The sequence below is a fragment of the Rhinoraja longicauda genome, chromosome 24 (genome assembly GCF_053455715.1).
Source record: "Rhinoraja longicauda isolate Sanriku21f chromosome 24, sRhiLon1.1, whole genome shotgun sequence".
Classification (NCBI taxonomy): domain Eukaryota; kingdom Metazoa; phylum Chordata; class Chondrichthyes; order Rajiformes; family Arhynchobatidae; genus Rhinoraja; species Rhinoraja longicauda.
In genome coordinates this window covers 23,327,784-23,347,909 of record NC_135976.1, presented here as the reverse complement: position 1 = coordinate 23,347,909, position 20,126 = coordinate 23,327,784, and positions in this window count along the sequence as shown.

The following is a 20,126-nucleotide window of genomic DNA, read 5'->3' as shown; positions in this document are numbered from 1 at the left end:
AAACTGCCGGCGTGACATCAGCCGCCTCAAATTCTCCACTCCCCTGACTAACTCCAACCTCTCCCCTCCTGAACGTGCAGCCCTCCACTCACTCCGCAACAACCCGGACTTAATCATTAAACCCGCTGACAAGGGAGGGGCTGTGGTAGTCCCTCCCCACCTACGTCCAAGACACGTCACACGCTCTCCATCTCCTGGATAACTTCCGGTTCCCAGGCCCCCACTCCCTCATCTTCACCATAGATGTCCAGTCACTCTACACTTCCATCCCCCGCAAGGATGGCCTCGCAACCCTCCGTTTCTTCCTCGACCGTAGAACCAGCCAATCCCCATCGACCAACACCCTCCTCCGCCTAGCAGAGCTGGTTCTTACCCTCAACAACTTCTCCTTTGACTCCTCCCACTTCCTCCAAACCAGAGGCGTAGCTATGGGCACTCGCATGGGCCCTAGCTACGCCTGCCTCTTTGTCGGGTACGTCGAACAATCCCTGTTCCAGACGTACACTGGCCCCATCCCCGAACTCTACCTCCGCTACATCGACGACTGCATTGGTGCTACCTCTTGCACCCATGCAGAACTCACTGACTCCATACACTTCACCTCCAATTTCCATCCTGCCCTTAAATATACCTGGACTATCTCTGACATCTCCCTCCCTTTTCTGGACCTCACCATCTCCATCACAGGAGACAGACCAGTGACGGACATTTACTACAAACCCACCGACTCGCACAGCTATCTGGACTAAACTTCTTCCCACCCGGTCCCCTGCAAAAAATCTATCCCCTACTCCCAATTCCTCCGTCTACGCCGCATCTGCGCCCGGGATGAGGTGTTTCACACTAGGGCTTCCGAGATGTCCTCGTTCTTCAGAAAACGGGGCTTCCCCTCCTCCATTATAGATGAGGCTCTCAATAGGGTCTCTTCTACATCCCGCAGCTCCGCTCTTGCTCCCCCTCCCCCCACTCGCAACAAGGACAGAATCACCCTCGTTCTCACCTTCCACCCCACCAGCCAGCGGATCCAAGATATCATCCACCAACATTTCCGTCACCTACAACGGGACCCCACCACTGGCCATATCTTCCCATCCGCTCCCCTCTCTGCGTTCCGCAGAGACTGTTCCCTCCGTAACTCCCTGGTCCACTCGTCCCTTCCTACCCAAACCACCCCAACCCCGGGCACTTTCCCCTGCAACCGCACGAGATGCAACACCTGTCCCTTTACCTCCCCCCTCAACTCCATCCAAGGACCCAAACAGTCTTTCCAGGTGAGACAAAGGTTCACCTGCACCTCCTCCAACCTCATCTATTGCATCCGCTGCTCTAGATGTCAACTTATTTATATCGGCGAAACCAAGCGCAGGCTCGGCGATCGCTTCGCTGAACACCTGCGCTCGGTCCGCATTAACAAAACTGATCTCCCAGTGGCCGAGCACTTTAACTCCCCCTCCCATTCCCAGTCTGACCTTTCTGTCCTGGGCCTCCGCCAGTGCCATAGTGAGGCCCGCCGGAAATTGGAGGAGCAGCACCTCATATTTCGCCTGGGCAGTTTGCAGACCGGTGGTATGAACGTCAACTTCTCCAACTTCAGATAGCTCCTCTGTCCCTCCCTTCCCCTCCTCCTTCCCAGATCACCCTCTATCTTCCTGCCTCCACCTATATCCTTCCTTTGTCCCGCCCCCCTGACATCAGTCTGAAGAAGGGTCTCGACCCGAAACGTCACCCATTCCTTCTCTCCCGAGATGCTGCCTGACCTGCTGAGTTACTCCAGCATTTTGTGAATAAATCGATCTGTACCAGCATCTGCAGTTATTTTCTTATATATCTTGCACTATTTCCTCATTAGGTTTGACAATGGCAATGGAGATAGTGATTAGAGCATCACGGTGGGTTGGCGGCGGGGTGTGAAGAGGCGCCTCTATCCAACCAGGGCGTATATGGACGATATGACCTTGGTGACCACACGGTTATTTTGTTCAAAAAGGTTATTAGAGAAGTTAAATGATAATCGTAAATGGAATAGATAGATGATTAAGCCTGGTAAGTCATGGAGTATTTATTTGGCTGGAGGAAAGGTAGTAGAGGAAACGTTTTATGTAGATGAGTATGAAATTCCGTCTATAATGCAGAAATTAGTTAAAAAGCTTAGGTGGTTTGTATAACAGGACGTTTGAATGCATTGTGTAGGTTCAGCAACATAGGAAACACGTTATTGATGGGTTAGAAAGGATAGAGAAGTCAGGGCTTCCAGGCAAGTTGAAGTTGTGACGTTTACAGTTTGGGTTATTCCCAAGGTTGATGTGGCCAATAACGGTATACGAGGTGCCAGTATACGAGGTGGATGTGGATGGAGAATTGGTTAGTTCATATATTAGGAAATGGTTCGGAGTGTTAGTAATATGGCTTTATATCAGAACTGTATTTACATTTGTATAAACATTTAACACTGTGTAGCCTAACAGGGGGGTTTACTAATGCCAGAGGCCAGCTAAAAGGAGCCAATGATTGTGAGATGCAGGTGAATTTGGGATGAAAGCTTGTTGTTCCGCGGGAAATAATTAGTACTGGTTTGAAGCCAGATATAGTGTTATGGTTAATTTGTCAGCGGAAAGTGTATTTTATAGAACTGACGGTGACTTCGGAGAAATTAGTGGACGAGGCTTATGAAAGGAAAATGCTTAGATTTGCAGGCAGATGCTGAGCAGCGGGAATGGAAAGCAAGAGTACATCCGGCAGTGGTGCGTTGTTGAGGTTTCATAGCGCGATCGATCAGGTCGCTAATTGGAGAGCTATGAATTCATGTATAATCATGCATGTGTATTTCTTTGCAAGTATATTCCTCGCACGTGTGTCGCGTTTTTATGTTCAAGGTTGATATTTGTTCTACTGTGATAGCTTAATGATGGGTTCGGATAACCGTAAGAAAGGATGCGAGTGTTTAGCCTTTGTCTGAGTGAATTGATCGTCTGTAGTTTCCTTTACTTAGTACATAATGGTCGCACAGGAGCTGTTCAGTGAGGTGTTTCTGGGACGCCAGAACTAAGTTTTGAGTTTTCCCAAGGTGTCGGCCTAACTCAACAGAACACCAGTAAAGGATGGTGCCCAATTGATATATCAGATCAGTTTTTATGTGCTTGTTAACATGTCGATAGCGTATTATTGCATATGGATTTAGTTAGGTACTTAAGCATAAGTGTGTAAAGCAGTTTAGATACTACTTTAGGATTGGGCTTGGTTTTCTTGGTTGAGCGCTTATCCTGGTCTCATAGCACATGTACCTGTAATATTATAAATTGCAATTTGGGAAGTAATTCTGATACTTTTGTTTATAATGTTGATTTTAAAAATCGCCAGTATTTTCCTTTTCACTGCCTTCCGGGAAAGACAATTTGAGAATTACGGTTTAGAATTTCATAAAGTTCCTGTCGATTCGAAATTGATTCAAAAAGAGCGCCACCCAAGAGTTTTAATACCAATTTAAAGCTTGTTGTCGATGGAGGAAATAAAATCGAGAAAACAAAATTATAAGAAGGCAAGAAGCGGAAGCAGCGATGAGTTATTAAGCACCATGTGCAAGGCCGCCTGGTAAATTAGATCATACCACTTCATTTACTTCAGGCCTACTTTATCTTATTAACCCCATATTTCTTTTTGTTGTTGTTCCGTACGAGACAAAATGAAATAGGGAGAATTGAGGAGATGCAAACTAGCTAATGAAGGGTCCTAAAAGGGACATAGTGCTTTATTGATCCTAAGGAGCACAGGCCACCAGTGACATGGCCTGAGCACTGATGAGGATTCCAAACAGAAAATCCCGCTCCTTGGATAGTGGTCAATAGTGTGAACTCCCACGGGTACACTGACATGTTTAGAAAAGAACGCGATGGAAATTAAAGTAATATTTAAAAGACGATACATGCAACTGTAGATGTTGGTTTATGAAGTAAGACGGCGCTGGAGCAAAGCAGCGGTTCTGACAGGATGCATGGAGAACAAGAATATGTGACGTTTCGGGCAGGATCTTTTTCAGACTGATTCCGGTGGAGCTGTTGGCGAGAAAACTGAAAGAGAGGAGGAGTACGACAACGCTTGTGATAGGTGGATATGGGTATGAAGGACGGGAATGGATGATTGGCAAATGATAGGCAGATGACTGGACAAAGGCCAGAGATGAAAATCCAGAACGTGTGAAATGAGGATAGACGAGATTGGAATACTGAAGCCAGCGGTAGGAATAGACAAATAGAGGAAGGAGAAAGAGGAAACGGTAAAACGGGTGCAAATTCAAGTGGGACACACAGAAGGGGAAAACTGTTTTTCTTTACAGTTAGTTACCTAAAATTGAAGAATTCAATATTCAGACCGTTAGGCTGTAAGTTACAGAAGGTGAATATGAGGCGTTTCTCCTCCAATTTGCTTGTGACCTCACTCTGGGAAAGGAAGAGTCTCAGGCCAGAAAGGTCGCTATGGGGATGGGAAAATGAGTTAGAATTGTTAGTCATCGGGCTGACCTGGGCGGATCGAGCGCAAAATTGATCACTCACCCACGTCTCCTCTGACTCCCATTGTTCCGCTCTCACTCCACCCCAACACAAAAGAATGATGAAGATCCTGTTCCTTACTTTTCACTCCATCTGCCTCTGCAGGCAACACATCGTTCTCCGACACTTCGACGACCTTCACCGTGAACCACCCCCAACTTTCCACCCCTACCCATTTCCGCCTTCCGCAGAGACCACTCCTTCCGCAACCCCATAGCCCACTCCACTCCACAATTTCCCCGGCAATTGCACGATATTGTAACATCTATCCCTATACATCCTCCCTCATATCCATCCAGGGACCACAGCAATCATCCCAGGTGAGACAGACGTTCTCGCTCAACCTGTCAAATCTGATCGTCTGCTTTTGGTGCTCCCAATGTTGCCTCCTTTACATCGGAGTGAACAAGCATATACTGGACAAATGTTTGGCCAAAAACTTGGGCTCTGTCCGCCAAATCCTTTCGATCTCCTGGTTGCTAACAATCCTAACTCTCCTCCCCATTGCCATGTTCACCTTTCTATCCTGGGCCTCCTTCATTGTCAGAATGTTGTCACATGCAAACTTGAGGAACAGCACTTCAAATTCCGCTTGGGAACGTTCCAAAGTAATGGGATGAACACTGACTTCTTCAATTTCAGCGTATTAATCTACAAACAACCAAAGCACCCCCCTCTCTGTGCTCTACCAAGACTTGCACCCATCATTCCCATATCCTCTTCCCTTCCACCATTTCCTTGCCCTGGTTTCACAATTCGAATCTCGTCGATGCTTATTTCGCACATTGTGTCTTTTCACCCATGGTATTTTCCCACATTTCTCGCTATCAACCCCCTTCCCCTCACCAATATCATCGATCACTCGCCAAGGTTTGTCCCAGTTTTCCTCTTCCAGCTTTACCACACCCATCACCTGGAATCGGTCTCTTTTCCATATTTTCTTGATATGAGTTTAGTTTGAGTTTGACTTTAGTTTATTGTCACGTGTGCCGAAGTACAGTGAAAAGCTGTGTTGTCCCTGAAATGCTGCCTGACCCGATGAATTACTCCAGCGCCTTGTGTATTTTATCTGGATATTTGAATGAACTATTTTTTAAATTAAAACGAAGAACACAGGAACATATATTCATGCGAAAATATATGATTTTGTAGGCAGATCTTATCTCATTTTATGATACTAATTAAAATAATTGAAAAGAGCACTGATTTCCTTCCCTGAAAGCCTGCAATCTTCTTTTTTTTAAAGTTGATTAGGCCGCTAAAGTAGCGCTGGGTAAAAGGGCACGGGCACTTGACTGGATTCCCCATCATTAATCCCCAGGAAACGTCAATTTCATAACCGCCGTGAAGATGAGCCAAAAGATTAATTCGATTCTTGATGAGTAAATATCTGCAGTTTGATTTCAGTTCCGTAACTCCCTGTTAATGGCGTTCAATTGTCAGCATTATTTCAACCTATTCATTTATTGTTATACATTATCAAAGCACAATCCACGCGATAAGCAAAGCGATGCAATTACCTCTCTCCTGTTCGCGCATCACTTCTCCTGTATAGCAGAGAAAACACCAAATTAGTTTCCACGTTTTATGTTCCATTGACCTTCAGGTGGACAGCACTCCTCTATCTTCAGAAAATCTATCTTCTCTTAAAGCCTCCGAATATTAAATCATTTCCTGGTTTGTATTCAGCTGCTATCTTCGCCGTGTATTTTTGTGCTCGGGTGATAGACAATAGACAATAGACAATAGACAATAGGTGCAGGAGTAGGCCATTCGGCCCTTCGAGCCAGCACCACCATTCAATGTGATCATGGCTGATCATTCTCAATCAGTACCCCGTTCCTGCCTTCTCCCCATACCCCCTGACTCCGCTATCTACCTAGCTCTCTCTTGAATGCATTCAGCACCTGAAATAATTTAACCGCTTCATTCGTGCTCTTAATAAAACAGTTTGCCATTGATTCACGTATGCAAGTGTGAGCAGAGGTAAATAAAGTAGTAGATTTCCTGCAACTATATAAAAATTGTGTTCCTCGCGACACGAGCAGCAGAGGAACGCAGTTCACTACTGGATAAAAAGTGTATATTTAAAGTCTCCATCTGACACACTGGTCTTGGTCTAAAAGTGCGATATCTGCCTTCTATTGCATATCATAAATATTTAGAATCTTTGGCAGACATCGCAAGTTGCTGTAGAGCTATAACCAATTATTAACCGCATTAATTGTAAACGAAATACCAGACACCTGAAGGAGGGATTCTCCTCCAAACCATGTGATTATGATAAGGACAGACGATATGCCTTCAAGATGACATCGGCTCCTCCTTGGGAAAATGTAAAATGCATCGTGACGTAAATTACAAAGGTTAGTGCTGAGAACCACTTGGATTCTGCAGAGTCGTACGCAAAATGAGGACCCAGCTCACTTCCTCGTTTAGTCCCAACACAACCGCCCATCCAACATTCCGAAACTACCTTGTTGGTCCAAACCTTGTCTCATCAGCCATCTCAAAACCTTCACACATATTGGGGGAGGAAGTCGTCCTCAATCCCGAGAAATTGTATATTTCCAAATAATGCACACTTTATTGCGTGCGCTTGTATTTGTAAGGGGACCTGAATACTTCAGCTTTGGCAATATTCTCTTCTCTATCGGTTCCACCGGTATTGCAACCTTGTTGTAGTGCAATGACCTAATCATGACCACAGTGATTTCTGCACGTTTGTACATATAACCTTTCTATCGCAAAACTAATGCTGAATTTTATTTGGCATGCTTCTTCCCGTTACTCCACCTTATTAGGGATGATTTTCCCCGCTGTTTGAAACTCACTTGTTCGTTCTCAACAACATTTTCAAACTGTGTTTAATGTCAAAGAGCTTCATTATCATTATCATTCGGTGTAACCGTGTGATCTGTTAATATAAAGGGAGTATCATTGGCTCATTTTCCAAATAACGAGTTCACTTACGCCCTTTCTTCTGCACAATACCTGGAGCAAAATTGTATTGGAAATAGGTAATGCTCCCTTTCGCTTTCCTTGTTTAAGGGGCATAGAACTGTGCGGAAGTTCACTGAAAGTGCGGTTCTGGAGGCCGCTCATCGCTGATTTAGTTAGGTGGTAAAACAAATAAGCATGAATATCGTAAATTACCTGTGGCAGAGAAAGAACCGCATAGGAACAAGACGCGGTATTTGTTTGTTGCTAACCTGTTGTAAGTAGATCATTTTTCAGACTCTCTACCTCTGGAATGAGAAGAAATAATTAAATTAGTAAATTCAGTACCAAGTATATCATTCTCTGTTACTTGCAAAGCGGCTGACATATGAACTTCTTCCCGAGATGCCTCACTCTGGATTTGCATTTCACGCCTCCTCTCGTTATCTGACACCCTTTGGTTTCCCTTTCCAATTCTCACCTTTGTCACTTACCGCACCCATCCGCCAATCATCTCTTCCTTACTGGTATCTACTTATCACTTGCCAGCCTCGTCCCGCCCCCACCTATCTTTTCAAACCTCCACTCTCCCTATTGCAAACAGATCAAAGAAGGCGCCCAACCCAAAATATCGTCTGTCATAGATACCGCCTGACCCTCCCTGAGTTCCTCCACGGCTTCGTGTTTCGCTGTTGGTAAGTTTGTTCATGAACTCCCAAATAGCCGTTGTGCTATACGTATTGCAAGTAAATAGGTAGTGTGGTACGCATGCAATAAAGGTACAATTGTGATCACGAATGACTTTATTCTACTTGTAATCATGGGTGACATTTCAATCAGAATAGAGGAACGCACGGAGAACAAAGAATGAGAGAGTAGGGTCAGGGTGCTAGAGAGATGGAGAAGAGCGACATGGACAGACAGAAATGGATAAAGAGAGGTATACAGTAAATCTACATTAGCGAATGATTTGTGCTCGCGTAATTAATATGGGGAAAAGTTAAACATCTATGCGTCCCAATGATTGGCAGCTTAGACTACTTCTTTGAAGTAGTAAATAGCAGGACAGACAAAATAGAGTCAGTAGATGTTGTATACCTAGATTTTCAGAAAGCCCTTGATAAGGTGACACATGGGAGGCTGCTAAGGAAAATGAGAACCCATGGTGTCACAGGGCAGATACTAGCATGGATATCAGGTTAGCTGGATGGCAGGAGGCAAAGAGTAGCAATAAATGGGACTTTTTCTGGTTGGCTGCCAGTGACAAGCGGAGTTCTGCAGGACTCGTTGCTGGGCCCATTGCTCTTCACGTTGTATATTAATGATTTGGATGAGGGAATTGAAGGATTTGTGAGAAGGTTTGCGGATGATACGAAGTAGGTGGACGGGCAGGTGGTGTAGAGAAAGCAGGGACTCTACAGAAAGGCTTGGATAGGTTGGGAGAATGGGCAGAGAAGTCGCAGATGGAATATAATGTAGGAAAGTGTGGAGTAATGTATTTTGGTAGTTGGAATAAAGGCGTAGTTTATTTTCTACATGGGGAGATAATCCAGAAATCGGAGGAGCAAAGGGACTTGGGAGCGCTGGTGCAGGATTACCAAAAAGTTAATCTGCAAGTCGAATCGGTAATAAAGAAAGCAATCGCAATGCTAGCATTTATTTCGAGAGGGCTTTATACAAAAAGAGGGATGTAATGTTGTGCCTCTACAAGCCGCTGGGCAGGCCTCATTTGGAATATTGTGAGCAATTTTGGGCACCATATCTGAGGAAGAATGTGCTGGGTCTGGAGAGAGTCAAGAGAGGTTTACAAGAATGATCCCAGGAATGAGTAGGGTAACATATGATGATCGTTTGATGGCATTGGGCCTATATTCGCTGGACTTTAGAAGAATTGGATGGGATGGGGTGGGTAATGGGACTCGTAATGAAAGGCTTGGATAAAGTGGATGTGGAGAGGTATTCCACTAGTGGGAGAATCTAGGATGACAGCCTCGCCTGCAGTCGGTCTGTCCTTTTCGTTCTTTATGTTATTTTTGGTAAGTTTTAAACGTCTTCTTGACCAAGTGGCCCCGTTGGGCCCAAACATCTCCTGCATTCGTGCTGCAACCCCCCCTCCCGCCATCCCTCCCTCTCCCCTCTACTCCCCCGCCCCCTTACACTCTCCATTCCCCTCTCCCCACTCATTACCCTCAATCCTTTTATCCTCCCTCCTCCCACCTCCCTCCCTCCCCCCTCCATAGGAGGTAGATTTAAACTTTAAAACGTGAATAACGTTAAAAATATAACACCAATTACAATGAAACGTCTTCCATTAGCACCAAAGGTACGACGGGGAGTACGTGGGCCTAAAATTGACGCGCTATCTTGTACCGTTTTGACTGTAATTCCGGAACAAGCACTTACAGAAACGGGAGTTTTAATGTATGGATGTTAATGTTCTCTGGTTTGTTTTATGTGTGTGTCTGTGTGTGTGTGTGTGTGTGGGGGGGGGGGGGAGGTTGGGGGTGGGGGGGGGGGGGAGAGGGTCGGGGAAAACATTTTTTCACTCTCTTACATTGACGGAGATGCGATTGCTTTCCGGATCGTATCTCCGGTCGCTCTGCGGCCAAATATCATGGAGCTGAAGGTCGTGCCGGGCACTGACTTTGAGCCCGCGCGGGGCGCGGACTTAACATCTGAGCGTGTAATTCCTTGCCTGAGATCGACGCTCCAACCGCGGCCTGCGGACTTCAAGATTAAGCAGCTCGCAGTATCGGGTTGAGACTGAAGTCGGGAGCTCCAACCTGCACGAAGTTCGACTGATCCCGACCCGGGTTAGGTCGCCTGGCGCGGGGGAGCTGAGATCCCCCCCACCCCCCTATGCAGGAGCTTGATCGCCCCGACGAGGAAGGCCTGCCACCTGCTACGTGAGTGAAGACCGGCCCGTCAACGGACGGTTAGAGGCCCCCGACCGGTGGAGCACAAAGAAGGGAGATATTGAACTTTTTTTCGCTTTCCATCACAGTGAGGAATGCGGAGGAGTCACTGTGGTGGATGTTCATGTTAAAATGTGTTTTGTGCGTCCTGTTGCTTTTTATTGTTAAGAATCTATGGCAAATGAAGTTCCGCGTATGTTGCAAAACATACTTGGCTAATAAAGTATGATTGGTAATTGTGAATTGTGAATTGTGAAGACAAATAACGCGCTGGATAGACAGTTTCAAGTAATTGCTCAAAGCCGAACCACGTGTAAAGAAAAGCATTGCGCAGAAGAAGAAGCATCTCGCAGACGCAGACGTATGCATGTTAACATACGCATACAGAGAATGAAGATATCGTTCACGCCATCAAATCAGAAGGAAATGGGATAGAGTCTGGCACTAGCAAGTGAGTGAATAATTGTCAGATTTTAATCCTAATATGTTAGTGTGCATGTTGTCCTTCCTGTGCATATCAGCATTCAGAAGCATGCAACAGATAAATGGACCAATGGGGTTACAGATAAATCACCTAAGATAGGATCACCTATTTATCCTAGGTTTGTATGGTTTCGCAGTATTATTTGTGGTTTTTAGTATAGAGATACAGCGTGGAAACAGACCTTTCGGCCCACTGAGTCGGAGTACGCGGAGAAAACCCACGCGGTCTCACCGAGAATGTGCAAACTCCGTATAGACAGCACCTCGTAGTCATGACCGCACCAGGTTCTCTGGCGCTGTAAGGCAGCAACCCTACCGCTGCCTACTGTGCTCGGTAAGATATTCCATTTTTCCCCCCATATTCATGAAAATGTCGGAGGCAGTTTTGTCAAGAAAGAGCAATCTGGATTTTCGAATGTGTGGGTGCACAGACTAAATATTTTTTTCTGCTAAACAGTACAAAGTATTGCAACAACGATTGTACATTGGTTTTTTAACCTTAGAAGGCCCCTGACAGCATTCTGATGAGCAATATGGCATGCATTCTTCGGACATGCAGAGCCTTTTTCTGCATAATCAACACAATCAAAATCTCCTGCCACTTTGGATGCCATGGTGATCGACAAGAGCTTTGTTTGGTAAGTTCAAAATGAAATGTTTTAGGGACGTATTATGTTTGTGTCAATATAGCCGTCGAGTTGAACACGTACATTGCATCAGAAGAGCTGCGAAGAACCATTAGATGCATGTCGCTTTAATCTCCTAGGACCTGAAGGTAGTCCCCGTCTCCTATCATATACGAAACATCACCTACAAGGTAAGATCCCAGTTCAAAATATTCTACCAACAAATCAAATTGAGATCAAGTTTGGTAACATTGCCACACCATTACTAGTACAAGCTGGCGATTGCATTCTTAATAATAACCTGGAAGACAGATGTCAAATACCGGAGTTGGGCACTCACTCTACCATTAAAATATCATGCTCATCTGAAATCAAGTTTAAAATTTAAAATACCCTCGGTAATTTTTCATGCTCTGCCATTGCATGGAAAGGGATCAATAAAACCTGGAACACCTGGGTTTTAAATTAGGTCTGGGAATTATTCAGCCACAACAGTAAAAACAAGTAAAATTTATCAGAATTGGAACACCTATTAGTGTGGAGGACGGAATATGTACGCTCTAAATTATATTCGTTTGAAACAACACCTCAAAAATCATCCAGGACTTATGGCACAGAAAAATCGTAAATTAAGACCGAATGAAATAGTGTAACCAAAAGAAAAAACGCAGATCATATCCTGGAGGAACTGATGGACTGTCCATGTATTTTTTCATGCATCAGTCGGTTTCCACCACCGATATAGCAAAAACATGAAGGGCACAGTGCTTGTGTACGAAGCTGCCGGACAAGAACATGGTAACTACTTAGCGAACTGGAACAGCTGCGGGTGGGAACCATTTACAAGAATTGTCAGAAGCAGAGTAACCGAGTGGTGGAAGATCTTTATCGCCGTCTTAAATGCCTGAGGCCGAATAGGTGGAAAGTGATCCTTAACAAATGAAGTATTCCTTTTCTCGTTTTATGTGGACAAATGATGAAAGCGAGTTCCCAGTTTATCGCTCACCTGTCGTGTCAATATCTTTTTTCAACTTTGCTATCTCTACAGAAAGAAAAGTGGGTTAACTAGCTCAAATTAAATTATGTCCGAAAATTGAACTGCTGGCATAATTCTGTCGAATAGCAATCTCATTCTGTTCTCCCTCATTTGCCTGCTATGAACATTAATGTCCTCGTTTATTTGAGTAGGATAATCCAATTAAATGTTTCTTGATGATAGACGCAAAACGCTGGAGCAACGCAGCGGGAGACTGTAGGAAGGAACTGCAGATGCTAGTTTAAACAGAAGATAGACTCAAAATGCTTGTGACAGACGGCATCTCTTTAGAAAAGGAATGTGTGACGTTTTGCGTCAAGACCCTTCTTTAGACTGAAAGACACGGGAAAGGGGAATGATATATATGGTCGATAAAGAGAGATATAGAACAAATGAATCAAGAATACGCAAAAAATAAGAATAATAAAGTAAATAGGCCATCGGTAGCTGTTTTCTAGGTGAGATCGAATAGCTGGCGTGATTTGGATGGGGAAGGGACAGAGAAAGATGTAATACAGGGGTTACTTGAAGCTAGGGAAATTCTGACACCTGGGTTGTTAGATGTCCAAGCGAAATATGAGATGCTGTTCCTGCAATTTGCGTTTGGTCTCACTCAGATAATAGAGGAGCCCAAAGATAGAAAGGCCAATGTGGGAATGGAGAGGGGAATTAATGTTAGCAACCGAGAGATCAGGTAGGTCCAGGCGGACTGAGTGAAGGTGTTTACCCAAGTGTTGTCACACCGATCTGAATTTTAAACGGATCAGTTGGCTGAGTTTATTGAGTGCCTTCTATTTTCTAAGTACGTTCCTATCGGAACCTTATGCGAAGTTGCAGGAATACGATTTAGGAGAGTTAGTAAATCCTGATGAATATTACACTATCATTGCCCCAAAGCCACCATCACCCGATTGGGCGTTCAAGCAAGGATGTCATCTAATATGCCGAGGCAGCTGAAGAAAGCAACGGTTTGAATGCATAAATAGAGGCGTGTACTCAATATGGAAGATACATTGTCAGCACAGAGAGGAACCGAATTATAATTCAATGTGAAATACCTTTCAATGAAAGGTTATTGACTAGCACCATTAATCACATTTCTTTCCACGTACACGCTACGTTACCTGATAAGCGATTTTGATATTTTTGTTTACATTTATTTTCACGAGCTGAATATTAATTGTTTCGCCTAGTTTGTGTGTCAAAACCAAATGAAATCTTTGAAAAGCAGATTGTTCGACTTTATTCCCTGCAACACTAAATCTGTTTTCAAGTCCACTTGGCTGCCAACGGATTGCCGGGTCTAACGTCACAGGATGCGTGACTGGATTCACTTCATTAATACCCAGGAAACTTGGCATTCTCGTAACTAGGGTGAACTCCACGGAACGATTAGGTGTAATTTGGGGACATTCCTGTTTGAATCTTGACGAGTAAACATCCAGAGTTTACTTCCAGTTCTGTTGCTCCCTGTTCACCGGCGTAATTGCGGCCTGTTAATTTTGTGCATTACCAAAACACAATCCAGCACGATATATTAATTACTGACCATCGACAAGAAATACGATGCAATTACCTCTCTCCTGTTCGCGCATTACTTCCCCTGTGTATTGGAACAAATGGCAACTTAGTTACTGCATATTCGGTTCCGTTAATCTTCATAAAGGCAGAACAGAACCGTCTTCAGAAAGCTTACCTTCTCTTAACGTGTCCGAATATTCAAACATTTCCTGCTTTGTGTTCAGCTGCTATCTTCACCCCCACGTTTTAGCTCCGTTGAGGCATCTGCTATATCTTCCCTCCTGTGCATACCAGCAGCATTTGGAGTCTTGGGCTGACATCGTAGGTGCTATAGAGTTACAACCGATGCGGTGTTCGCAAAATTCTCCACAATGCTGACGTACTATGTTTAGACGTACTATTTGCAATGCACATACCAGAGTCCGAAAGGAGGGACTGAATTTCATGCTCCCGAGAAGGACAGAACGTATGCCTGCAGGATGTTATCCACTCCTTGAAAACATGTCCAATCCTTCCTGACGTAAATGAGAAAGGATTGCATTTAGAACTTCATTTGGATTCTGCAGAGCATATGCAAAGGAAGGACCGCAAAATACCTTCTTTATTCCCCACCCAAACGCTATTCAGCATTTTCACGACCATCTGTAGCAGGTAATGCTGGTCTCAAAATGGACCCGCCAAATCACCTCAGAACCTACCGAAATTATGGGGGGAGGAAGTTGTTCTCAATCCGAGTAATGCCTTATTTTCCGAAAACATGCTCTATATTGCATTCACTTTTATTTGGGAGGCGACCTCGATATTTCTGCCTTGGAAACTTGCCCCTGTCTGCCGCTTCCATCGGTATTGCTTCTTTCTTGTAATGCACTGATCAAAACATTAACTGTGACATAATCATAATTTCAGGAACTTTTGGCAGGACCTCCAGGCTCTTTGATGATCCGATCTATGTCACCGGCAAATATCAATTGAGTTTCTTAATCACCAATCCTGCTCCGTTTAAGGATCTACGGGTATACGTCACGAACATTTGGAATTTTATACGTTAGCAAGGACTTTGTGTCCCAAACCTATTGCTGAATTCTATTTCTCATGCGTCTTCTCCGCACTACAACCTACCAGGGATAATTTTTGTCGCATTTTGAAACTCACTCATTCGTTATCGACAGCATTTCAAACGGTGGTAAATGTCAAAAAGCCGAATTATCATCATCACTCGTTATAATTCCAAATATGTGATTCACCTTTATGAAAGAAAAATATAATAATGGGACTCCTATTGGACGCAACATGCAGCCACCCGAGCAATGAGACTCGTGTTGTTGTACTCCACTGACAGTCATTTCAAGGCATTGTAATTTTCTTGTTACGTCCCATTGGCTTTTTATTTTTCTGACACGTGGCTCCTCGGAATGCCAGCAAACGCCTTGCGAAAATTAGAGTATGTTGCATGGCAGCATTACCCAAAATGAATCACACCGTTATGTACTCAAAGAAGTCAAAAAGGAAGTCAGATCCTCCATTCAAACTATAGCGATTAACCTGTGCCCTAATAAATGTTGTTGTAGTTTGTCGCTTGATTATTTTTCTCGCAGTCATTTACACAACGGTAATGGCTGCACAGAGTGACCTGTAAATATATTGGGACTATCCTTTTCTCCGTTTCCAAACAACGTGCTTACTTCAAATAGACAATAGACAATAGATGCTGGAGTAGGCCATTCGGCCCTTCGAGCCAGCACCGCCATTCAATGTGATCATGGCTGATCATTCTCAATCAGTACCCGGTTCGGCCTTCTCCCCATACCCCCTGACTCCGCTATCCTTAAGAGCTCTATCTAGCTCTCTCATGAATGCATTCAGAGAATTGGCCTCCACTGCCTTCTGAGGCAGTGAATTCCACCGATTTACAACTCTCTGACTGAAAAAGGTTTTCCTCATCTCCGTTCTAAATGGCCTACTCCTTATTCTTAAACTGTGGCCCCTGGTTCTGGACTCCCTCAACATTGGGAAAATGTTTCCTGCCTCTAACGTGTCCAACCCCTTAACAATCTTATATGTTTCGATAAGATCCCCTCTCATCCTTCCAAATTCCAGTGCCTACAACCTAGCCGCTCCAGTCTTTCAACATATGACAGTCCCGCCATTTCGGGAATTAACCTAGTAAACCACCGCTGCACGCCCTCAATAGCAAGAATATCCTCCTCAAATTTGGAGACCAAGACTGCACACAGTACTCCAGGTGCGGATCACTAGGGCTCTATACAACTGCAGAAGGACCTCGTTGCTCCTATATTCAAATCCTCTTGTTATGAAGGCCAACATTCCATCGGCTTTCTTTCACTGCCTGCTGTACCTGCATGCTTCCTTTCAGTGACTGATGCTCTAGGACACCCAGATCTCGTTGTACGTCCCCTTTCCCTAACTTGACACCATTCAGATAATAATCTGCCTTCTTATTCTTACCACCAAAGTGAATAACCTCACACTTATCCACATTAAACTGCATCTGCCATGTATCCGCCCACTCACACAACGTGTCCAAGTCACCATGTAACCACATAGCATCTTCCTCAGCTCTCACACTACCACTCAGCTTTGTATCATCTGCAAATTTGCTAATGGTACTTTTAATCCCTTCATCCAAGTCATTAATGTATATTGTAAATAGCTGCGGACCCAGCACCGAGCCTTGCGGTACCCCACTAGTCACTGCCTGCCATTCTGAAAGGGACTCATTTATCCCCACTCTTTGCTTTCTGTCTGTCAACCAATTTTCTATCCATGTCAGTACCCTTCCATGTGCTCTAATTTTGCCCACTAATCTCCTACGTGGGATCTTGTCGAAGGCTTTCTGAAAGTCGAGGTACACTGCCATTGTTGTTCCACCGACTTCCCTGCTAGGTCCTCCTTCCAGTCAAATCTGGCCAGCTCCTGCCTCATGCCTCTGTAATCCCCTTTGCTATACTGTAATAGTGACACTTCCGATTTTCCCTTCTCCTTCTCAATTTGTAGAGTAAAACTCATATTGTGATCACTGCCTCCTAATGGCTCTTTTTACCTTGAGTCCCTTTATCAGATCAGGTTAATTACACAACACTAAATACAGAATTGCCTACTCCCTGCTCCAGTACAAGCTGTTCTAAGAATCAATCTCGGAGGCACTCCACAAACCTTCTTTCCTGGGGTCCATTACCAACCTGATTTTCCCAGTCTACCTGCATGTTGAAATCTCCCATAACCAACGTAACATTACATTTGCGACATGCCAATTTTAGCTCTTGATTCAATTTGCACCCTATGTCGAGGCTACTGTTTGGGGGCCTGTAGATAACGCCCATTAGGGTCTTTTTACCCTTACAATTCCTCATTTCTATCCATACTGATTCTACATCTCCTGATTCTATGTCACCCCTTCCATCCTTTCTTCTGACACAAGAGCTGGAGCAAATTTATATCGGAAACAGGCAATCCAAATCCGTGTTCTGTTTCCCCTTCCTCATCTAAGGAGCGTGGAACGAAGTAATATACGGACGGAGGTTCACTGAAGGTGCTATACTGTTGGCTGCTCATGGATTCATCGAGTTGATTTAACCAGGTTATTAAAAACGGAGAAGGAGGAAAACCGTAGACTATCGTAGCAGCGAAAGAACCGCACACGAAGGAAACGCGTCATTGGTTTGTTCCTAACCTGTTGTAAGTAGCTCACTTTTCAGGCTCTCGATCTCTGCATTGTAAAGAAGAAAAATATAGTAACATCGCTATTAAATTGAATTTAATTGAATTGAATGTTTGCCTTGGTGTTTTGCTCGCAAGTAACAACACGACATAGAGTAAACATTATAAATTAAACACGCGAAGAATGAAATAAAATACCAGTGCACAAGGAGGCTACAGACTTTTGGTTGTTGAGTAGAGCTACTTCTCGTGGGAAAAAAAAAACTGTTTTTATGTCGGACTCTGGCGGCTTTGACAGTCCGGAGTCGCCTTCCATAGGGAAGTGCTTCAAAGAGTTTGTGGCAATGGACAATTGACAACAGACAATTGTCAGGGTTATAAAATAAATTTCGCATTGTTCTTGCAGAGACAATAATTTGCACCCCTCTCATTCACAGGGATCGCATGCAAACCACACAGGCAGCGTCTGTGACCACGTCTGCGTAGACCACGTCAACATCTGAGAGGAATGGAAGAGCTTCGGCGCTGGTACTCGGTCCATGAACGATGACGATCAAGTCGTTCAAAACAATGCGAAATATGGCCGCTGCATCAGAGCACAGGGAGATATTTAAGATGGAAAAGTAATTTTAGGTTTGGACGGTTAACTGTATTTAGGTGGATACGTTTTGTTTTCTGTAGACACACTGTGAACGTTTTAATTGCCACAGTTAAGGACGTGTTCCTGGGCTTGGAGTGAAACGGATTGGGGAGGAAAAATCCAGTTTCGATATTCCCCACAGGCATCAGCGACATATATATTTCTCATAGAGCGGTTCTGCGGGTAGAAGGAGTCCACCATAAATTGCGGAATCACAAATGCAAAAGTCTTTGGTTTGCTGCATGACCTACGTCCAAGATTTTCCTCATTTTACTTTCCATCAGGATTAGTCCAATTGCCTTTAATAAATAGAGTTCACATGCAGTGATGTACCTAGCCTTTCTTAATTCCCACGCATCTTCAATTAATTTGCTAAAGACTGGTGTCGGGAATACTGGAGACCATAGGTACAGGTCGAAAGGGATTACCTGCAAAGGCTGTACGAAGTATCGTATGGAATTGCAAAGAACATCATGAACTCGTAGATAATACTATTGCAATCTCACTACCGAACAGCAAAATATCTATTGACATCTCTCATCTGATTCCCGAATAATTCCCCGGCGCATTCCCAGTGTGGCTTCTATTTTCTGCAGCAATCCTACTGAATGGAGAGCTTCTGTTTGCCATCGTATCATTTTGGTAAACATTCTCTATGAATAAATGAAAGGGTTTAATCTGCATGTATATGGAAACGGTCTGACTTTATGTTGCTCCTGCGTGTTCCCCTTTCTACAACCAGGATTTCTACAAGGGATTTTTTTTCGCGTCCAACATAGTGATTTCCTATATTTTCAATTGTCACGTAGTTTGATAGTTTATATCTTTCTCCCTTATGTGTTGGAAATATGGATGGCATAGAATTAGTACTGAGTGATTCTTCCAGATAATTTCTCATCTTACAACGCTGTTTCTTTATACACATACCCTTATGCATGTGACTTTCCAGCACTTAATAGCGTGACTTTCATGAGTACCTGCTATTAACGAGAACACGTGTCTGGTCTTTTTTATGACCTTCTGCAACAAGTGGCGAATGTTTGTGTTCTGGTCCCAGAGGACGATCTACTATCACCCAAAAGGTCACTATACTCTTTTAAATCTATTTCTTCCACCTATTGTACTCGCATTGGTTTGATAATATTTACGTATAGTTTTATGAAATTTAATTGGATAGCATACAAAACAAAGCTATTCACTGTACCTCGGTACACGTCACAATAATAAACCTAAACCTAATGTGCTCGTTTTACGGAGTGAGAAAACGTAATTTAATATTTAGTAATATTCTCTTTCTCGGACAAACTATCGTCATAAGGGAAGGAAATTTACCAATGTGAACGTACACCAAATGTCTCATAATCAATTTTTGCATCGTTATCTTTTCTCGTAATTTTGAATTTGCCGACTAAAGTTTAAAAAAAAATCATTCAGATCATCCTGGTAACTGCTGTTTACGTCCCCTCCTTTTTCTCTTAAGCAGTGGCTTTCATTTTCGATTGTATTCAACTTCGGCTCTGCATTACCTAACGCACACTCTTGCGAATATATGTGCTTCCTTATCATTTAATATACGCTATCGCTAAATTTATTTGAATACTGCTTTGGCATGCCATCTGGGAGTCTGCTTATGCTACATTTCTTTTGAAATAACCAAATTTCATTCTTCGCGGGTGAGCATCACACGTGCCTTGCTTCGCCCTTTTCACGAATACACCAAATCAAAGTATTTTGGACATTAAT